The sequence below is a fragment of the Balaenoptera acutorostrata genome, chromosome 7, assembly GCF_949987535.1.
Source record: "Balaenoptera acutorostrata chromosome 7, mBalAcu1.1, whole genome shotgun sequence".
Classification (NCBI taxonomy): Eukaryota; Metazoa; Chordata; class Mammalia; order Artiodactyla; family Balaenopteridae; genus Balaenoptera; species Balaenoptera acutorostrata.
The window spans coordinates 94,870,360-94,891,448 of record NC_080070.1 but is presented as its reverse complement, the minus strand read 5'-3'; the positions used below and the strand labels follow the sequence as shown (position 1 = coordinate 94,891,448).

At 34.3% G+C, this 21,089-nt stretch overlaps 1 long non-coding RNA gene across 1 annotated transcript in view; it reads left to right on the top strand.

Moving 5' to 3' along the window:
- The window catches only part of LOC103017202 (uncharacterized), a 267,764-nt gene extending 247,551 nt beyond the window's left edge, over positions 1-20,213 (top strand). The window contains exon 4 of the long non-coding RNA XR_451427.2: positions 20,093-20,213. This is a non-coding gene — a long non-coding RNA (uncharacterized LOC103017202). The remainder of the gene's footprint in view (positions 1-20,092) is intronic.
- Positions 20,214-21,089: the final 876 nt, after the last annotated feature.

The window sequence follows — 21,089 nt, the reverse complement described above, 5'->3', positions numbered from 1 at the left end:
ATTAGTTGTATGATCTTGGGCAAGAGACTCTATGCACTTCAATCTTCTCATATGTGAGATGGGATATAGTATCTACATAAATGGGTTGTCATGGGATTAATTTAATTCACATACCTACACATATACGTACACATATATATCTATGTAGTCTTGTAAAGTATATGACACATACTGCATATTCAATAATTGTTAGTTATTTTTATTAATAGGTTTTTATTTTTATTAATAGGTTTATTAATCTAGGAACATTAACTTCTATTAATCTAGAACTGTCTATAAATTTATAAAATAATTCTATATGTTTTGTTAGCCATGTAATATTGACTCATGTTACATTTATGGTTATCTATACCAAGTTAAGGACCAAGCTAACTCTTGTTTAATTTGTGCAGTTAAATTTGAGATTCTGAATTCATGACTTTGTGTTTATTTCTTTTAAATTTAATTTTGTTTTTTAACCTAGTATGTCAGCTTTTTAATGTCTTTTTCAATCCGATTCTGTATTTCAGCCGGTTCTATATTTCTTTGTCTGCTTTATATTTAATAAACAGACTATGTATATCTTCTCATTCTTCTAGGGTACCTACCTAGGGTAGGTACCCTCTTCTAGGGTAGATCGGCCAACTTGTCCTAAAAGAGAAAGGTAGTAAATAGTTTTTGGTTCTGTGGGTCATACAGTGTCTATTGCAACTCCTTAAATCTGCTGTTGTAGAGCAAAAGCAGCCTTAGACTACATATGAATGTATGAGCATGTCTGTGTTACAATCAGATCTTATTTACAAAAACAGGTGGGGGGCCAGATTTGGTCCTGGGGTGATAGTTCACTAACACCAGTTCTTGAGTCCTCCTTGCACCACGTTGACCCTATGGAATGTTCTGCCAAAGGAAGGAGGCATATCAGACTCCTGCATCTACCACTTAAACTGCAAAGATCTAGCCACAACTGATTTAGTTAAATTTTCACTTGTGGTAAAAGAGATTAAATACTGACTTTCCAAACTGAGGAAGTAACAAATAGAAACATTTATTTCTTGCCAATTAGGAAATGTAAGTGAGCCAGAAATAGCTTAAGAGAGTTGTTTTAAATTGATGTATGAAAAACCACATAGAAAATTTAAAAATCACAGTTATGAGGGTAAACTAAACTGCTAATTCGAATATGTGTTTGGAACTGTCTGTTGGATTTAAAAACACTTGTATGTGTATGATGTGTGTCCCTAGAAAGGGAAGGAAGCAGCCATTCCTTTAGGGTATAAATATGTTTTTTGGTGCTCATTTATTCCTTACTTTCTACACAGAAGCAAAAGCTTACTAGATCCTAAACACAAGTATTGAAAAGACTAGTATTTGTTAAATTTCCTAATCCACAGATTGTAAACCACCAAAAGTCTATAAATCACTTTTTATTTTCCTTCTAGTATGTTCCTATCTGTCACAGCAATGGTCTCTCAAAATACGTTTTAGAAAAATGTGTTGCTTATTGTTCTTTGACTTATAATAAGAAAAAATGAACAATATTTACTATCTTAGCCATCATTCCAACCTCTTTGTGAGTCCACTGAAACAAATGTTTTATGCTTCAGGAAATTTTATTTTCAAGTTTCTATAAGATGCATTGCTAATTTTATTATTTTAAGTATAAAAAGTACTTCTGCTTTATATTTCAGATTTTATATTTATCTCTTTTATCCAAAATTGTATTTGGGTTTAAAAGTGCCTCTGGTGACATATTAAGTAGAACAATAATGTACTTCCTATTTATAACTATATAACTAAATTATTTTTCTGTTTTCTAATGATCCAGTTTAAATATCTTTATAAGTTTAAAAATATCCTGTGCCCCCCCACCAAAAGATATCCATGTCCTAATCCCTGGAACCTTTAAGTGTTACTTTACAAGGCAAAAAAAGGAATTTACAGGTGTGATTAAATTAAGGAATCTGAGATGAGGCAATTATCCTGGATTATGAGGATGGGCCCTAAAGGCCATCCCTAAATATATCCTTATTCAAGAGGGGGACAGAAGATTTCACTATACAGATGCAAGAGGAAAAAGCAATGTCACCACAGAGGCAGGGGTTGGATGCAGTGACCACAATCAGAGGATGATGGCAACCACCAGAAGCTGGAGGAGGTGAGGAATGAATTATCCCCTAGAGCTTCCAGAGGGGCTTCAGACCTGTCAACACCATCATTTTGGCCCAGTGATATTGATGTCAGACTTTCAGCCTCCAGAAGTGTGAGAGAATGTATTTTTGTTGTTTTAGGCCACCAAATTCATGATAATTTGATATAACAGCCACAGGAAACTAGTGCAAGAGTCACCAAGTCTTTGTGTAGGATTCAACACTTTGCAACTGCCTTTGATGGCATTTTAAAAATCAGAAAACAGGGCCTCCCTGGTGGCGCAGTGGTTAAGAATCCGCCTGCCAATGCAGGGCACACGGGTTCGAGCCCTGGTCTGGGAAGATCCCACATGCCACGGAGCAACTAAGCCCGTGAGCCACAACTACTGAGCTTGCGCGTCTGGAGCCCGTGCTCCGCAACAAGAGAGGCCGCGACAGTGATAGGCCCGCGCACCGCGATGAAGAGTGGCCCCCGCTTGCCGCAACTAGAGGAAGCCCTCACACAGAAACAAAGACCCAACACAGCCAAAAATAAATAAATTAATTAATTTTAAAAAAAAATCAGAAAACACATGTACTGTTTTTGAGATGTTTACAGTCTTGTGGGATATGCAGGGATATTATTGGGCAAAGTGATCTTTCATGGACCCTGAGCATCTCATATGTTCTTGCTGGGTATTCCAAGAATTCAAGATCCTGACCACTCTTTACAGGGTATGTATGCAGGAAGCTGTAAGCAGCCTTGAAAGATGAGATAATGTCTCCTTCCAGGACAAATGACAGGAAGGCTATAGAAGAGGTGGATTCTCCAAGATCAGTATTCCTCGGCTGCAATGCCAACCCACTATGTGTAGCAGCCACCTACCCAAGACCTTCTGCTTCACCCCCGTGAAACTTGCAGGTCAATAGGAACTGACACAAGCATGATACTCATGCTGTCTTCTATGCTATTAGTAAGAAAATCCTTTGTCTCTGACCCAGGAGTCTCATGTCTTCTGATACCATCCATAAGTAATAGACTGAATTAGTAGCTTGCAATGAAGTATATTGGGGGTCCCTCAGACATCTCCCACATTGGAACATTTGCTAGAATGACTCACAGGACTCAGCATGTGGGAGTACTCATGGCCAAGATTTATTACAGGGTAAGAACACACCATAGGATCAGCAAAGGAAGAGACACGGAATCTGGAGATATCCATGCACAAATTCCTTATTCTCTCTCTCCTATGAAGTGGCATATTTGAGCATGTTTCTTCATCCAGGAATAAAAATGCAGCAGCTTGTGTGATGGTTCTGCCCAAGGAAGCCCAGTAGAAACTCAGCACCTAAGTTTTCCATTGTAGGCTGGTGATGCAAGCACCCTCTGCCTATCATGTCCTTAAATTTCAGACTCTCAGAAGAAAAGCACGTATGCACCATAAATCATAATATTTGTTCAAACCATCTAGACACAGTGAGTTATTATTAGTAAGAGGACTGGTCAAGTGCCAAATTCCCAGGTGTCAGCTAAAGGCCAGTCTTGCAAGCAGGCTTTTTTAAAGATAGCTGCCTTTTGTCTGTTATAATTCATTTCTTCGCAGAAGGTTAAATTAAATCTTAGACCCTGAGAGCTTTATCCATGAAACAAATAAAAATGCATAACATATGCTACACTTCCAATCAAAACACAAATTTCTACTGCCAAAGGCACACAAATAAAAGAGATATCAGTATGATCGGGGGGTATTTTTTGTGGACTATCTGGAATCAGAGTTGGATTTTGAAAGATTCAAAAGAGGTAGGAAAACAAAAGCTGTATTCCTTTTTATTTAATGCAATACCAAAAATCAGTTTTGAAGTAAAATCAGGTTGAGAATTAGCCAATGAAAATATTTCCATTGAGAGAAAGGACTTGAGATGAAATCTAAATCAGAATGACTCAGAGTATAGTAGCATTTTTCCAAGGTTGAGGGAGACACTTGTTTTGGAAAATATAATCTATCTGGAAACATTTGCCAGTAACTAAGGCATTGAACGATTAATAAATATTTATTCCACTTTTAAAATAAAGTGTCGAATGTAGGCTGTACATAGAAGAAAAATCAATTCTTAGAAAGGAAAAGAAAGGTTTCTATTTAAATTCCAGGGGAGATACTAAGACACTAACATCAGAAAAATGTCATTAACCTTAAGTATTTTTAACTTTCCTACTACCAGTGGGGACTGGAAGCATTTTGTATATACTAGTTATAATTTTCATGGAGTCTTAGAAGTAGCTATGCAACAAAAATATATGGGTGGCAAAGCTGTTATTATTTTATTACAGTAATTTTAGTATTTAGTTTACATTACATCTACTGATCCAGACGTTTTTTCAATGTACATTTTTTTAATACTTATGATGTGCCAAGCACCGTGTTAGTAAATGAGCCCAAAATAAAAACCCCTTCCTACAAGGGGCGCAAAAGCTAATGTAACACATTATGACAAGTATTGGGTTGGCCAAAAACTTCGTTTGGTTTTAAGTAAAAATAAAAGACACATTCTTCATTTTCACCAAGAACTTTACTGAACAATGTATTCATTAAGTGAACGAACTTTTTGGCCAACCCAATACTCTTCTACAAGTGAGAGTCAAGAACTTAGAGAACATGTTCACACACCTGGAAACATACCTTCAAGTGCACATGTACAAGATAGCATGTGTACATTCACTGGAAAAGTTTAACCTCAATTCATTTCATTCTTCTGTTCCTATTTTCCTAGTGACACTATGGTAGAGTATTAATAACTTAAAAATGCTTATCACAGTTGGTGTAATAATACACCACCTAATAATGGATCTGAAAAATTAAAAATGAGACACACACATAGAGATATGCATTAGAATATTTACAAAGCATTGTTTACTATTATAAAAACCAGTATATTTGCAGCCATTTGTTGTCATTATGTTCTATAGAAATATTTATTAATATTGCATTCCTAATATACTGAAAAATTAAAAAGCAGATTATAAAACAAGAGGCACACCATCATTCCACTTTGTAAAAATAAAGCATATTTATTTATAAAGATTAAATAAAGCTTATATTCTTTGTGCATAAAAATAAGTGGAAATATATGCCTCAGAACAGTAATAGAAATTACCTCTGTGTGAGGTTTTTGTAACTTTTTTTTTTTTTGTAACTTTTTTTTTATTGAAGTATAGCCAATGTACAACATTTTGCTAGTTTCAGGTGTACAAAATAGTAATTCAACATTTAAAGACATTACGAAAATGATCACCATGATGTCTAGTAACCATCTGTCATCATACAAAGTTATTACAGTAATATTGATTATATTCATTATGCTGTATATTACATCCCTGTAACTTAATTATTTAATAGCTAGGAGTTTGTACCTCTTAATAGCTTTCCCCTATTTTGCCCACTCCACACCCCCTACCTCTCTGGCAACCACAAGTTTGTTCTCTGTGTCTACAAGTCTATTTTTGTTCTGTTTTGTTTCTTTTGTTTTTTAGATTCCACATATAAGTAAAATCATATAGTATTTGCCTTTTTCTGACTTATTTCACTTAGCATAATACCCTGTAGTTCCATCCAGGTTGTTGCAAATGGCAAGATTTCATTCTTTTTTATTGCAAACATTCCATTGTGTGTATATATACATACATATGCCTATATATACATATATATGTGGCACACCTTCTTTATCCATTCATCTAATGATGGATACTTAGGTTGCGTCCATATCTTTACTATTGTAAGTAATGCTGCAAAGAACATATGAGTGCATATATCTTTTCAAATTAGTGTTTTTGTTTTCTTCAGGTAAACACTCAGAAGTGGAATTGTTGGGTGGTACGGTAGTTCTACCTTTAATTTTTTGAGGAACCGCCATACTGTTTTCCACATGGGCGCACCAATTTACATTCCCACAAACAGTTCACAAGCATTCACTTTTCTCCACATCCTCGCCAATACTCATTATTTGTAGTCTTTTTGATGATAGCCATTCTGACAGGTGTAAAGTGATATCTCATTGTGGTTTTGATTTGCATTTCCCTGATGATTAGTGATGTTGAACGTCTTTTCATGTGTCTGTTGGCCTTCCATACGTCTTCTTTGTAGAAATGTCTATTCAGGTCCTCTGCCTATTTTTTAATCAAATTTTTTGTTTTTTTGACATTGAGTTGCATAATTTCTTTATATGATTTGGATATTAACCCCTTATCAGATATATCATTTGCAAATATTTTATCCCATTCAGTAAGTTGCCTTTTTTTGTTGTTGATGTTTTCCTTCTCTGTGCAGAAGCTTTCTAGTTTGATGTAGGCCCATTTGTTTATTTTTACTTTTATTACCTTCGCCTGAGGAGACAGATCCAAAAACATTGCTAAGATCAATGTCAAAGAGTATACTGCCCATGTTTTCTTCTTGGAGTTTTATGGTTTCAGTTCTTACATTTAAGTCTTTAATTCATTTTGGGTTTATTTTTGTATTCAGTGTAAAAAGAAAGTAGTCCAGTTTCATTCTTTTGCATGTAGCTATCCAGTTTTCCCAACACAATTTACTGAAGAGAATATCCTTTCCTCAGTGTATATTCTTGCCTCCTTTGTCATAATTAATTGACCAGATAAGCATGGGTTTATTTCTGAGCTGTCTATTCCATTCCACTGATGTATGTGCCTGTTTTTGTGCCAGTACCATACTGTTTTGATTACTATAACTTTGTAGTATAGTTTGAAATCAGGGCGTGTGATACCTCCAGCTTTGTTCCTTTTTGTGTACTGTATGTAGGGCCTAGTAGTGTGGTCCCTCTGGTCACCATAGTCAGATGCTCCAGGAGTGTCTTCTGTGTGGGCTTGTGTGCACTCCTTTGGTGGCTGGGCTGCAATTGCTGCAGACACACTAGTTTGTGAGCCTGATGCTTGGTGCAGCTGGCTGTCAGTTCTGGCCAGAACTGTTGCAGGTAGTCTAGTATGCAGGGCTGGCCTTTGGGACAGGAGGTGTCTTGGTATGATGCTGGTGCTGATGAGGGCACCCCCACCAGGACTGGGAGGGCAAGAACCACTGTAGAGGGGTTCTGGTGCAGGCCAAGCGTGTCCACTGGGTCTGGTGGGATGTGGGGCTGCTTTGGAGGACTGCAGGCTGGGTCAGGTCCACAAGTAAACCTGGGGCAGGGCAAGTGGTGCTAGTAATTTAGACGGGGGAAGTCAGAAATGACTCCTGCCAGTGTTGGGCCAGCGAGGTAGAAGGTGAGCCAAAAACAGAAAACAAAACAAAGCAAAAAAACTGGCACCAGCCAGCTCCTCCATTCCTAGAGAAAGTTTCAATGGATTTCTTGTCCTTAGGCACACACCCTAAAATCAGTCAATGAATCTCCTTCACATATGACCTGGGCACTTTTCAAAGTGCTGCCTCTCTACTGGGTTTTAGAGTGAGTGAGTTTTTGCCTGTGCCCTCTAAGGATGGGCTCTCAGTTTCCTACAGCCCTCCAGCTCTCCCAGACATAAGTTTTGCTCATTTTCAAAGACAGACATTTTGGAGGCTCATTCTTCCCATGCAGTTTCCCTGAGCTGGGGAGCCTGATGTGGGGTTTGGAGCCCCTTGCTCCTCAGGAGGACGTCTGAGGCTGTGATATCCCATCCACCTGTGGATTGATGCTCCAGGGGTGTAGGTTCCAGCCAGACCAAATTTTCCCTCCTCCTACCCATATCAGTGCGGCTTTTTTCTTTTCATCTTTAGTTGTAGAAAATGTTATCTGCTAGTCGTCAGGTCATTCTCAGAGATAGTTTCTCTATATGTAGTTGTAATTTTGGTGTGTCCATGAAGCCCAGGATCTTCCTGTTTTGCCATCTTGTCCCCACCTTTTATTTCTTTATTTGTGATTTTTGTCTTTTTAATTTTCTGTAATACAAATTATTTTGTAACCATAAAATAAATACGAAGCTCTGAAAATTGAAGACAAATTGTTTATGGAGCAAAAGAGATATTGCCATCAATATATAATTAGTAGGGACCATAGAGAAAACACAAAGAAACACAAAGAAATAATAATATATTGTACTAGACACTGGAGGAGAACAAGAATAAATTAAATGTGTTAAATATGCTGTGTATCATGGAAAAGAGCAAAATATATTTAAAAATGTAAATTTTTAGTGTATCATGTTGGTTAGAAACCAGTATGTAATAACTTTAATGTTTTCTTTTTTGCAATTTTCTCAATCTTTTGATAGAAAACAGTTTAAAATATTCAGACACATATACAATAATTTTCTAATAAATTTTATAAGTATTAAACAGCTTGACAAATGTGAAAATGATTTGAATAGTACGAAGTACTGTAAGTGCATTAATAGTCATTATACTTACCCTAAATCTCACTTCGATCAATAAATATATTTTTTTATGTCTCTAATGAACACATATAAATATCTTTGCATTAAACAAATTATTTGAAGACCACAAAAACTAATAGAAATAAGTGAAATAAATGTCTCATTAGAGCTCTAGGAAAACGGGACTCTTCTGGAGATAAAAGAAATTGGAAACTCCCTCCCTTGCAGTCCCTACTAGCTTGAGCTAGAATTGTTAAATTTGAATCTATTTAAAATATTGTGCTTTCATGTCTTAAAAAAAAAAGATTTTTTTAATGTTCTGTGCTGTATCTGGTTTTAAAATTCATATAAAAATTGTCATTTTATCATGAATTTATATGCTTGAATAGTACCTACAATATTACAAATGTTCTATTAGATATTGCAACTATAAAGATGACAAAAGCACATCCTGCATCTTCAAATGGTTCACAACTTTTGCATAGTATATACACCTCAACATATTTATAATTAGAAGATAATGTAAGTAAATCGATAGTAATATTCACAGAATATTATGGGAACAAGGAGAAAGACAGCTGTAGCCTGGGATGGAAATGCCCCAGAGGTAGTTGTATGCAAGTAACTAAATGTTGGAATTAATATCCAAGATAGATGTAGGTTTGGGAATCACAAGCAAATTGATATTATTTAAAACCATGACGCTGGTTAAGATCAAGGATGGAAGATTTTAGAGTGAGAAGAGCAGAAAAGAAGTATTATAAAGAACAACTTGGGCTTCCCTGGTGGCACAGTGGTTGAGAATCTGCCTGCCAATGCAGAGGACACGGGTTCGAGCCCTGGTCTGGGAAGATCCCACATGCCGCGGAGCAACTAGGCCCGTGAGCCACAATTGCTGAGCCTGCGCGTCTGGAGCCTGTGCTCCGCAACAAGAGAGACCGCGATAGTGAGAGGCCTGCACACCGCGATGAAGAGTGGCCCCCACTTGTTGCAACTAGAGAAAGCCCTCGCACAGAAACAAAGACTCAACACAGCCATAAATAAATAAATAAATAAATTGAAAAAAAAAAAAGAACAACTTGTAAGTGATGCATAAAGCAAGAGGATGCAAAAAACGAGAGAAAGAAAGAGTTTGGTGAGATATGAGAAAAACACTGAGTGTGCAATGTCACATAACATAAGGTAATATTAAGAGTTTTCAGTAGTGTCAACAGTGCTAGATCAGCAGAATTTTCAATAGCAGACTAACACAATGTTCAATTGGAATGTTATTAATAACTCGAGAAAATGTCGAAGATGGAACTAGATTCCAACTCAATTAGAAATAAGTGGGATGTTTGAAAGAGGAGACAAGCAAATGAAGACAAATCAAGTTTGCATGAAAATGGAGGAAGCAGATAGGATGGCAATTACAGAATGTATAGGATCAAAGTAGTGTTGTCCTATTTTTTCATCACTCTTTACATTATTTTCCCTTTGGTTTCCTATTTCTTCTGGAATTTTCATTCATCTATATTTGATTCTCATTTTCTTTGAACTCTTGCTACCTTAATTTTCCTGAATGTTGAATCTACTATTCCTGTATCTTTTCTACAGAAATCTCAACTTGTTCTGAACAAAGTTTTTCGTTTTTATCTTCCAGCATTTAACAAGTATACTAAGTACCTAGTTAGGTACACTCATTTTGCCAGCTATACTTAAGGATTCAGAGGTAAATAATTATCAGTCTTGTAGGGAACTTTTAACACCTAACAACATCTTGAAATGTTTCTGTAGTTCAAATTATAGATATTCTGTCTTGAACATCAGTGCATGATGAATAACGTATTGATTAACTTGTGAGTGTAAAATAAGGTGTCATTTGCCATGAATTGTTGATAGTATTGCATGCATTTTCCATTATTTTGTTTTACCTAGTAGCTAGTATGCCAACTTTTATTATTAGTAGCTAGTATGCCAACTTTTCTGTCAATGATTAAAATGTAGTTTAAATAATTTATCTCATACTAAAGAAAAATTATTTTGAGTAAATGCTACTTTTGCCTTGATTAATTTTTGTGAAAAGTATTTGTACATAGGTCATTGAAATCTATGGGTTATATTGGTAGTTCGTTACAGAACTTTGAAATGATATAACATGCTTGAAAAGGCACTGGAAACATGAAAGAAGAAAAAAAAGAGCAGGTGATGCTTAAAATGTCATGACTCACAACAAGTCTTTAAAGTCCCAGGGTTGGTTACAAAGATCAAATTCTAAAAATGTTTAAAATCATAGTAGAGGACGTAGGGAAGACATTATTCAAATGAGACTTTATATAAAAGGGCATCAATCAAATTTTAACTCCCTATGAGGGATTAAAACTAATAAAAGATAGCATCTTTATTGTCAATAACACTTCTTCATTTAAATAGTTTCAATTCCATTTATTCATAAAATATTTTCATAGGTCAGGCAATTGTACTATACTATATTTCAAATGATCGGGTTGTTCTTTGAGAATGAATTTTCTCTTCTATTTCTTTCTGGTCTTGAGCTTTTAGAAATGAAAATGGGGCCAATGACGTTGCTTTTAGGAGGTGATAGAAGAGTGCTTAGCAGCTACTACTTGTTATTATTTTGGTTGGAAGGAGTTTTCTGTTTTTAATCTGATGTTTAATCACTGAAGAAGCATAAATGTAACTTTCTTTATCCAAAATGTAAAATTAAGCTAGATACCATTTTATACATTGCACTTTTCTCTTCCAAAAGGCTGTACTATATAAGGTACAGATCTTGTAGAATAGGTTTACCTTTTACCTGAACTTTATTGGAATTTTAAGTTTCTATGAAAGTGACAGCCAGATTGCTCAGTTTGTTAATCACCCTCATGGTAAGCCAGCACACTCAGATTTTAATTGTAAGTTGGCTAAATTAATTCACAAAAATACACTATTAAGTAAATTTTAGAAATTAACTGGGGTTCCAAACTCATCCATACCATCACTTCATCTCCTCTTTTCATAATCTCAAACTGGTAATAGGACACACTCAAATAACTCATAGCTAAACTTTTATTTTCTTTTATTAATTTTTCTCTGTGCCCTATATTGATCTTTTACTAGTTGGGTGAGACATTTTCCTGTTTCTCTTTCTTGATTTCTCAGACAGAAAATAGGTAAAGGTAAGAAGAAATATTCATTGAGAACATTTAATAAAGATGTAAAACAGTAAGGTTTTGCATCTGACTAATTTAAAACTAATTTGGTAACCATTATTTTACCAGCCACTACACTCCTCTAAAATATTGAAAAAGATAAATTCACGAATATAATATCTGGAGTCGACTATGCACAAGGAGTTACTTCTCACTGCTGATATTTCAACTAAGTTCTTTACTTATCAGTTTTAATAGAGCTCCTGTTCTTTTTTCTCCTGTGTGTGTCTATCCATTATTAAGCAAGTTGCCAGCAAATTTGTTCTATGTATTTATAAGTAAAATTTTTAGATGATTTCTTTGGACAGCTCATGTGTAGTTGCACAGCACTGTGTTCCTTTTTATAGTATATAATTTTTGAGTTCATAGAATTTCAGAAGTACAAGCATGATGGTATATAGAAGTAATTAACTTTGGTAAATTTAGGAATCTAGACTTTTTTGAGGAATTCAATCAAATATTAATAGTAGGCTTGCAGCAGTACATAATCAGAACAGATTATGGAAAGAATTATAAAATATAGGCACTTAAGAGAGCTGGTTGAGCTCTAACTAGAAATATTGACTCACATATGAAGTGAGGACTAATTTTTTTTTTTTTTTTTTGGTCACAGTTGCAGCTGCACTTCTTTTCTCCTTTCCTACTCTTCCCTTCACTATATTCCTTTTTATATTTCTCCTCTCCTCATAAATATACATTTTTTAATCATCCAAAAATAGAATTTAGTTACAAGAAGAGTAGAGAGAGAAAAAAAGAACCTATCTAAGGACAGGACTGAGCGTGAGGATTAAGCGATAATGTGATGATACGGAAAGGGCAATTCTCCAAATCCTCAAAAATTTACAAGTTGTGTGACCAAGGCAAGTTATTTAACTTTCCTCAGCCTTAGTCCTCTTATTCATAAAATTGGGAAAATATTTTCTTAGAAGTGTCACTGTGCTTTCCCTCCCTACATCCCTACCTAATGGAAACTACCTTAGCCAAATCCTCATCGGAGGAAGGAGAAATTTTTTGTGTGTCACACAAGTCTATTCCTGGCCACAGTTGTTTCAACCATGTATGGGCAAACCACTTAAAACTAGCCAATTCTAATCCAACCCATGACCTTCAGTTTGGAGCTAGAACAAAGATACTCTCACTGAAATTTGAAACAAGAAAGACTAATTGGCTGACCCAGCTAGCTGGTAGTTTAGTAGCTAAAATGTTCTAACAAAGAATGGCATGGAGAAGACCCACAGTAACTAAAGCATGTGCATACCTAAACTATGAGAGAATAAATAATAGGAGATTATAGTCAGCCATCCGATAGTGGGGAAGAAAAACGGAAGACATTTGTAGTGGAGCAGTTAAAAAAAAAGGTTTCACAAATCCCTGTTGCTAAAGTCTATGAAGTTTCCTTGGACTTAGATCTATTCTCAAGTTCTAATGACCATGACGCCCATTCCTATTACGATTCCAGTTCTTAGAATTCCATGATATATGATATTCTCTCTTGCAGTCACTTTTCCTTCACATCCTAACCCTTTTGCAGAATAATTTCACATGAATTAAAATTATCCTACATGTTACATTACCTAGAACAGCCCCCCTTTCTAGATCTTCATTAAGGGTTTGTGTAAGATCAACTAAGTTTGTAAATTGATAGAAATAATTTTTAACGGTTTTAAAGTATGAAACTATTTTCTGTTAAGTGATAGTTTCACATCTCTAAGTAAGGATTTATTATACTCATTGCCATTCTCTTTTCGTGGAATTCAAAGTATGACTATTAATTCACCCATCTGTTTAACCAGTATATATTGAGCACTATTAAGTCCCAGGCTATTCCCAGAACTAGAAATATAGTAGTGAACAGACAAACAAGGTCCCTGCTGTTAAGGAACTTACATTATAATTGAATGGAACAGACTTAGTTGGTGTCCTTGACTCGAATATCAACAAGAACTATAAAAATATGTCAGAAAAGTGAAGCAGATGATCTCATGGAATCACATTTTCAATATCCTTATAATTGTTTAGTTTCTCTCTCACCATAGGAAAAGGAAAGAGGTGTTTATTCCACTCACTTCTTAGTGAAGTAAACATTCACAAACCTTATTAAGATTTAATGAGTTTAACAGTTTTATTCATGGTAAGGAAATATTGATATTACCCAATTTGTTATGTGGCCTATCAAATTGATTTTTTGGTAGTAGCTGTATTGACCTGGAACACGAGTTATGAGCGGTGATCTAACCAGCAATGTCACTTTGGATAGATCTAGTACTATCAATCTTGGGTTCTTTATTGTAAAATGAGGAGTTGGACTAAATGAAGATAACTTCCAGACCTAGCACTCTAAATATCTCGAAACAGATTATTTACTTTGTCGTATTTCTTATTTCTTATGTTTTTCTATTGCTGGTGGTACAGCTTCATTTATCCACCCCATCCTTCTCCAAAAGCCCCAGTGAAAATAGAGACTAATTTGTGACTCGTCATCTCTTTTGTAGGTCTTTTATTTTTGACCCTTTACTCCCAAATGTTGCCTTTAGGATATTATTTAATTCCTCACACCATGAACATGGGCCAGCTCTACTTTATTCTCATGTCTCAGCTCCAAAAACACTAACTTGGTTCAAACCCAGTAGGCATCAACGTGACTCAAAAGGAAAGGATAAAAAAAAAAAAAAAAAAAGGAAAGGATATTGAAAGACAACTAAAACCTTTAATTCACCTCATTGGTATCTAATTAGGTATTATAGAATTGGCATGTTTTAAGGCAATATTATACAGAGGCCTGTTACACAAGTCTGTGAATAATTCCCAAAAGTAATATGCATATGTATGGCTTTGGTCATAAGTGTTTCCAGTGCTTGAGTATTTAAGCATTATCAGGTGGATTTTATCATCAGAAAATTTTAAAAAAAACTTTCAATGTATGAATGTTAAGTAACACAAGACAACCAGAAAAAAAAAAGGAGTAGAAATAAGGAAAATGTATACAAATTATGATTTAATTTCCCTACCACTTTCTGAATAGGGCATGGGTTTTTTTTTTTACTGGACACTGTACTATACTAGGTTTAATCCTACACTAGTCTTCAAAATCAAAATATAGGTATTCATAATATTCAAACACATAATTTATTAAAATTAAATGATGAGGAAGGGTAGTTAGAAAATAAAATGTCAAAGAAGCAACAGGAGAAACTAAAGATAGTTTTTTAAGAACTGAAGTTAAAAAAAGGATTTATAATATCTCTTAAGTGTATGAAGTAATATTATTAAAGAACAAATTGAGTATCTCTGCTGAGTCCTTAATCATTAAATGAAAGAAAACATAAGCTAAATCTGGCATTATTTCAAATTCATATAGGGGTGAAGGTTGTAAAACTCTGAAAGAGTTTCCCAAATTTTAGGCTCAAGAAATATTTTTTATGAGATATAGCTCAGAAGAATTCAATTAAACTTTGACATTTCACGGTTATCCGTGGTTGTTCACTACTAAAACAAGGTATTTGCCCTACAGATCTCAGTTCATTGATGGCATTCTGGTTCCTAAGTTTAAGGGCCTCCTAACTTCCATGATTTCTTATCTACATCTCAGACTGCTTTTCCTCCTTTGAGTTTATCTTGCTCTATGTGTTGATTCTTATGTTTTTGTGACTGACTTTTCCTGGATGATTTCAGCTATCTCCGTGGCTGAAATTACCATATCAGAACAGAAATGTGCAGGTTTTTTCAGAGTTTCCTATCCTCTCTTGGTGCACATTTCCACTGGATGTTTTACCATCAATGCAAGTGTAAAGTCTAAAAGGATACTTGTGGTTCCCTCCATGCCATATCACATTCCAGAATTTATTTTCAAATTAGCATTGTGCTTTCAATCTCACAAACAGAAAAACAAATGGATTCATCTTTTTTCAGTGATCCTCCCAAATCCAGACAAATTGCCTAACATATTATTTCTTTTTTTTTTGAGTATTTATTTATTCTTTATTTTTTGGATTTTTAATTTTTTAAAAATTGAAGTATAACTGACATATAACTATTGATTCTTCCTATGTAACATTTCTGACATTTTGTAATCTCCTTCCTCACTGTCACTAACTTTCCTTGCCTTGCACCAGGATTCCTGCATTAGACTTCAAGTTACCTTCTTTATTTCCAGGTTTTTCAGCTAACTGTCTCTTCAGCATTGCTATTCAGTGAGTGGTCTGGGAATTGGCAGTATTAGCATCATCTGGGGACTTGTTAGAAAGGCGAAATCTCAGGCTCTACCTGAGAACTTCTGAGTCTGAATTTGCATTGTAACAGGATCCCCAAGTGATTGGTGTGCACTTTAAAGTTTGAGAAGCTCTGTTGAGCATGACCATGTTATTTCTCTACTCATAAGGTCTTCAAAAAAAATCACTGAATGATAGCATTAATTTAATTTAAAAGTATTACATTCTTCTTCTCAAAATGTAGTTCCCACTAATCACGTATACAAAGCCTATACTTGGTTTTCTCGTCATCCTTGAACCGCTGTGTACATTCCAGTCCCTGTGTTTGGTCCATGTGGTTTACTTGTTGAGAATGGCCCCTAGTCACTTGTTTGTTCACACAGATCCAATTCATTCGGAAGGACCAATCCAAGATTCAGTTTTTAAAAACATTTTTATAGTTCTTATTATACAAATAAAATAACAAAAAATAATTTAATATTTTTAATATTTAATATTAAGACTGTATATGAAAATGTATTTTGTATTATTTATGTTTTCTTTAAATATATAGTCTATAATTCCAATTATATGGAAAGACTTTTATAAGCTCATATCCTGGCATCTAGAAGAGATCTTTGCCATTCGGACCAGATGATTTCTAAAAATAGGTCTTTCTAGATGTGCTTAAAAATAACTGAGATTTATTTTTAATTTATAGCAATATTTGTGCAACAAAACTGGACAAGATTCTACAAAATGATGGTCAAAATTTGTTTAAACAGCACTCCCTGCTGTTTTCTTTCTCCATATCAGAAAAAGAATTTAACTTAATATAAATGTCAAAACATTTAAATGGGCAAGAACCTAATTATATATTATATATAATATTAACTTTCACCACCTATATTTAAAATAATACTTTATAATAAAATAGATGTTTGGATATATTGTAACATTTAATAGGGAAATAATATCCTTCATAAATCTACAGAGAAATAAATCTACATAAGCAACTAAGATGTTTAGTAGAAATTAAGCTTTATAACTAATGCTTCTTGTTGTTAATTAACATATATTATTAACCATAATGACTCAACAATTTGTATTAGTCACAAATAAATTATGTAATTAGTATTTGAAGCACAAGACTCCTATGAATAAAAAGTAAAATAATTTTTAATATCAAAAGGAAACAGCAAAAATTAATATACTTCTTTCTCACAAAAGAATTCTTCATCGTAATAATTCTTAACATTTTTTGTTTCAAACAGTTATCTAGTCAAATACTATAAAGTGATCTATAATTTTTCTAGTTATTTTCAAAGTAATTATATATGAAGTGTCTTTTTGATCCTTTTTTATATTTGATACTCTCCTATTTTAAATATTAACTCAAAGTTTTAAGGGATAATATGAACAGTCATACAAAGTAATAAACAATTGTATATCCCTTATAGTTTATCCCTTGCTTTGGATTGTTCAAGTGCTAGAATCTGCCTTTGGCTTTAATGAAGCCCAAAATTTCCTTTGTTATAAATTCTTTTTTAATCATGTTATTGCTCTAATTAGTCATGCTATTTTAATTTAGTTAAGTGCATTTCACACTAGTTTACCTGTTGTTCATAAGAGGTGACTTTGTCAAGGCATCTGGAAGAATATGACCACAGTTCTAGACTGGAAACATGGCTAGTGATGAGCCTTCAAATGATGCACCATCTAGAAACATTAGAAGGGCTGATAATGCAATCTAATGAAAGAGTAAGTTGACCTATCAGTCCTGTAACTGATCCTGGGATTTTGGTCATGAATGTGCATTAGATAAAATTATCCCAATCTTTTTTAACTTTCTTCCCTAAAGACCACTACCAGTCAAATTCTCTGGGTATGTCTTTTAGTTCCTAGGCACTGAGGGGTGACGGGGCTGATGTCAGGATGAATGTTGTATGATGCCCAATTCATGGTACCATCCTTAAAGGAACTTGCTTTCTCCTAAAGAGAGTAAGACATAAACACAAAGAACAAAACTACAAGACAATGTGATGAGTTATATTTTAGATTAAAATTCATAGTAGTTACTAAGCATTAACGGAAACAAACTACTATATATAAAGTAGATAAGCAACAAAATAAAATAATACTGTAGAGTGCAAGGAATTATACCCATTATCTTGTGATAATCTATAATGGAATATAATCTGCAAAAATGCTGAATCACTATGCAGTACACCTGAAACTAACACAATATTGTAAATCAACTACACTTCAACCAAAAAATTTCTTATTTCTTAAATTAATATTTCTTATTTCTTTATTTCTAAATTTAATTTCTTAAATTTCTTATGATCTTATTTCTACAACCAAACTAGCATGGTTTTCTTTGACAGTATTTTTCATGAGTAAGCTGAATAACCTTATAAATTATAAATATGTCATATGAATAATTTATTTTAATGAGAGACACAAAGTACATTCAAGTTTATGTGCAAAAAAAAAAAAAAAATCATGTGTTGAGTCAATCAGCCAATGCATCAAATACTATCTTTCAAGGATTTTGAAATAACTTAAAACTGTGAAAATGAACACTGCTGAACCAGAAAGTTAGTATGATGTAGCTGGCATGAATTAGAGTACAATGTCAAGAACTAGTGTTAAACTATGTCCAGTAAAATGAGACCCCGATAACAAGAAAAATTGGAGAGAAAATTATAAATAGGCCCTTAACTTATTTAAGATTCACTACAAAGTGCATTCCAGTAGGAACCACTGCTTTCCCCACCCCCTGCCTCTTTTCAATCCATTTCTAACTCTACATCAGTTCCTTTCTGTGAGAATTCTAAGGAAGGGAATCATCCAAATTTCTGGTAAGACATACAAGAGAGTGAAGAAGAAAAAGTGTCAAGGAGGAGGGATAATTAAAGCAAGGCCTTGAAATTGGGTATAATTTCACAGAGACAGAGGAGCATTACAGACCTAAGAGTAAGCAAAGAAATAGTTTGAAGGAAGCTTGAAGTGCATCCAGAGTCTGGTATAGAGTCCAATTCCATGCCCATAGCCACCAGCTCAGTTCAGGTTGCCATCCTGGCTATCATCCCAGCTATCACCATATCTGATTATGACCCCAAGTCTCCTGCATAAACTATGTTCAACATAGTGTCACCAAAATAATCTTCCTGTCTGATTATGTAACTCACTTTCCTACAAGAAGGCAGGAACCTTCCACTATTCCTCTCTGTATAGAGATTGCTGTGTATAGGCTTTAAACACCCTGATAGAATGTAAACTCATTTAGAGAAAAGAACTATATGAATGAATGAATGGATAGATAGGCAAAACCTATTCAAAATATGTTGGTGATGGAAAGGTTTTGCCCACATAAAACTTCTTTATCAAAACAGAGTATGACTGTTGGATAGATGAGAGATTTTGTCAATGATACAAATTTTTTAAAAGTATACTTTTTATCTAGACATATAAAACAATCAAATAATGTTTTTATTTTGATATCTGAATACTCAGTAATATTTAAAAGTTCTATAAATTAAATTTTGTCTTCCTTTTTTGATTTAGATAGGAGGTGGTTCAGGAGAAAGATAAAGGAAAGAGACCAAAATAGGGCAAAATAAGATAGAGAGATAAGAAGGAGGTAGAGAAGAAAAGGAAAGGTGTCCACGGAAAAGAAATATACAGGACTAATGTGTTAGAGAAAGACACCACATGGAGACAGATATGGAAATGGAGATAATGAAACAGGAGGGAGGAAAGAAGACACAGAATTCTATAGAGAAGGAAAGGAGATAAGACATGAAGATCTATATAGAATGAAATAAACCAAGAAGATATTATGGGATAAGATTTAGTCAAGGTGAACTTTTATTTTCACATACTGCCCATCCTTAGATCTTGCTGCTTTGACAGTCTAATTAACTGGGTAAGAAAAATGGAATTTAACACACAGTAAGGAGAATTTTGAAAAATAAATATGATGAGACTGACAAGAAAAATGGAATGTGACTATTAAAATTATGAAAACATTTTTTCTTACCAGCAGTTTGAGAACAAGGAGCAATAATAATTTCTATCATCCTTGCATGTAAAGTATTGGAAAGGTCTTTATCTGCTCAGAGCATGTGTATGTGTCATTCTATCTTACAGACTTCTACCCTAACTCTTCCTCTGGGAACAGATACTACACTGCCTATCCAACGCTTGGATTCCCTGTTCACTAGACTTGTCTTTTCCTTTCTTTTACAGTTTCCTTTTTGCTGATATCAACCCACTCTCGGGGATGCCTTCTCCTGAGGTATTATGCAGCTCTCATTTTGAGGAGAAAATGAAGAAGAGGCAATATATAAGAAAGTAATGGCTGAGAATTTACCAGAAATGATGAAAACATATAAATCCACAAATATAGGAAGTAAGATATATCACAGCAAAGCTATCTTTATAAAAAGAAGAAGGAATGAAGACATTTTTCCAGCAAGAAAATTTTTGCAACATCATTAGAAAGAACTTTGCTAACGTAACTTCTAAATAGGTACTTCAAGAGAAAAGAAAATGATTACTGAGGAAAATGAGGGGTGCAAGACAGAATGGTGATCCAAGAGAATACCAAATATGAAGGTAAGACTAAACAGTGATTTCAACTAAGAATTATAGTACCTAATGTATAAAATTAAAAGAAGTCAAAACTAAATATTGGATAATTAAGTGCGCAGACAAGCATGATTTCTGTTTCATAGAAAGTCAAGAAATTATGGTTGAGTTAACTGCAATAAGTAAAATTAATAAAATAACAACAACAACACACACACAAAATAAATGCAAGCTTCTGGAGACAAAAACTTATAACCACTACTGTATAATATTCTCTCTGGCATCAGATATCTCATTAATAACTCTGGATGGCAGAAAACTATAGAACAATGGTTCCAGAAGTATTAGGGAAAATGACTATGAATGTAGGATGCTGTCTCTAGGCAATTCATAAATCAAGTGTGAAGGCAGAATACTGACTTTTTTTAATTCAAGGACTCATAAAATTGACTCTTCACCCAGTTGTTTTTAGACATTGCTTGGGGACGAGCTACTATAAAACAAGGTGAAAATTAAGAAGGGAAAAAACCAAAGGTGTGGAATCAGGAAATTAGACACCAACCCAGGACTGCAGAGACAGGAAGTAATAGGACCACACCTCTGAGGTAGGACCAGAAAGGTACTACCCCAGATTGGGGCAGAGGGAAAAAGAGTT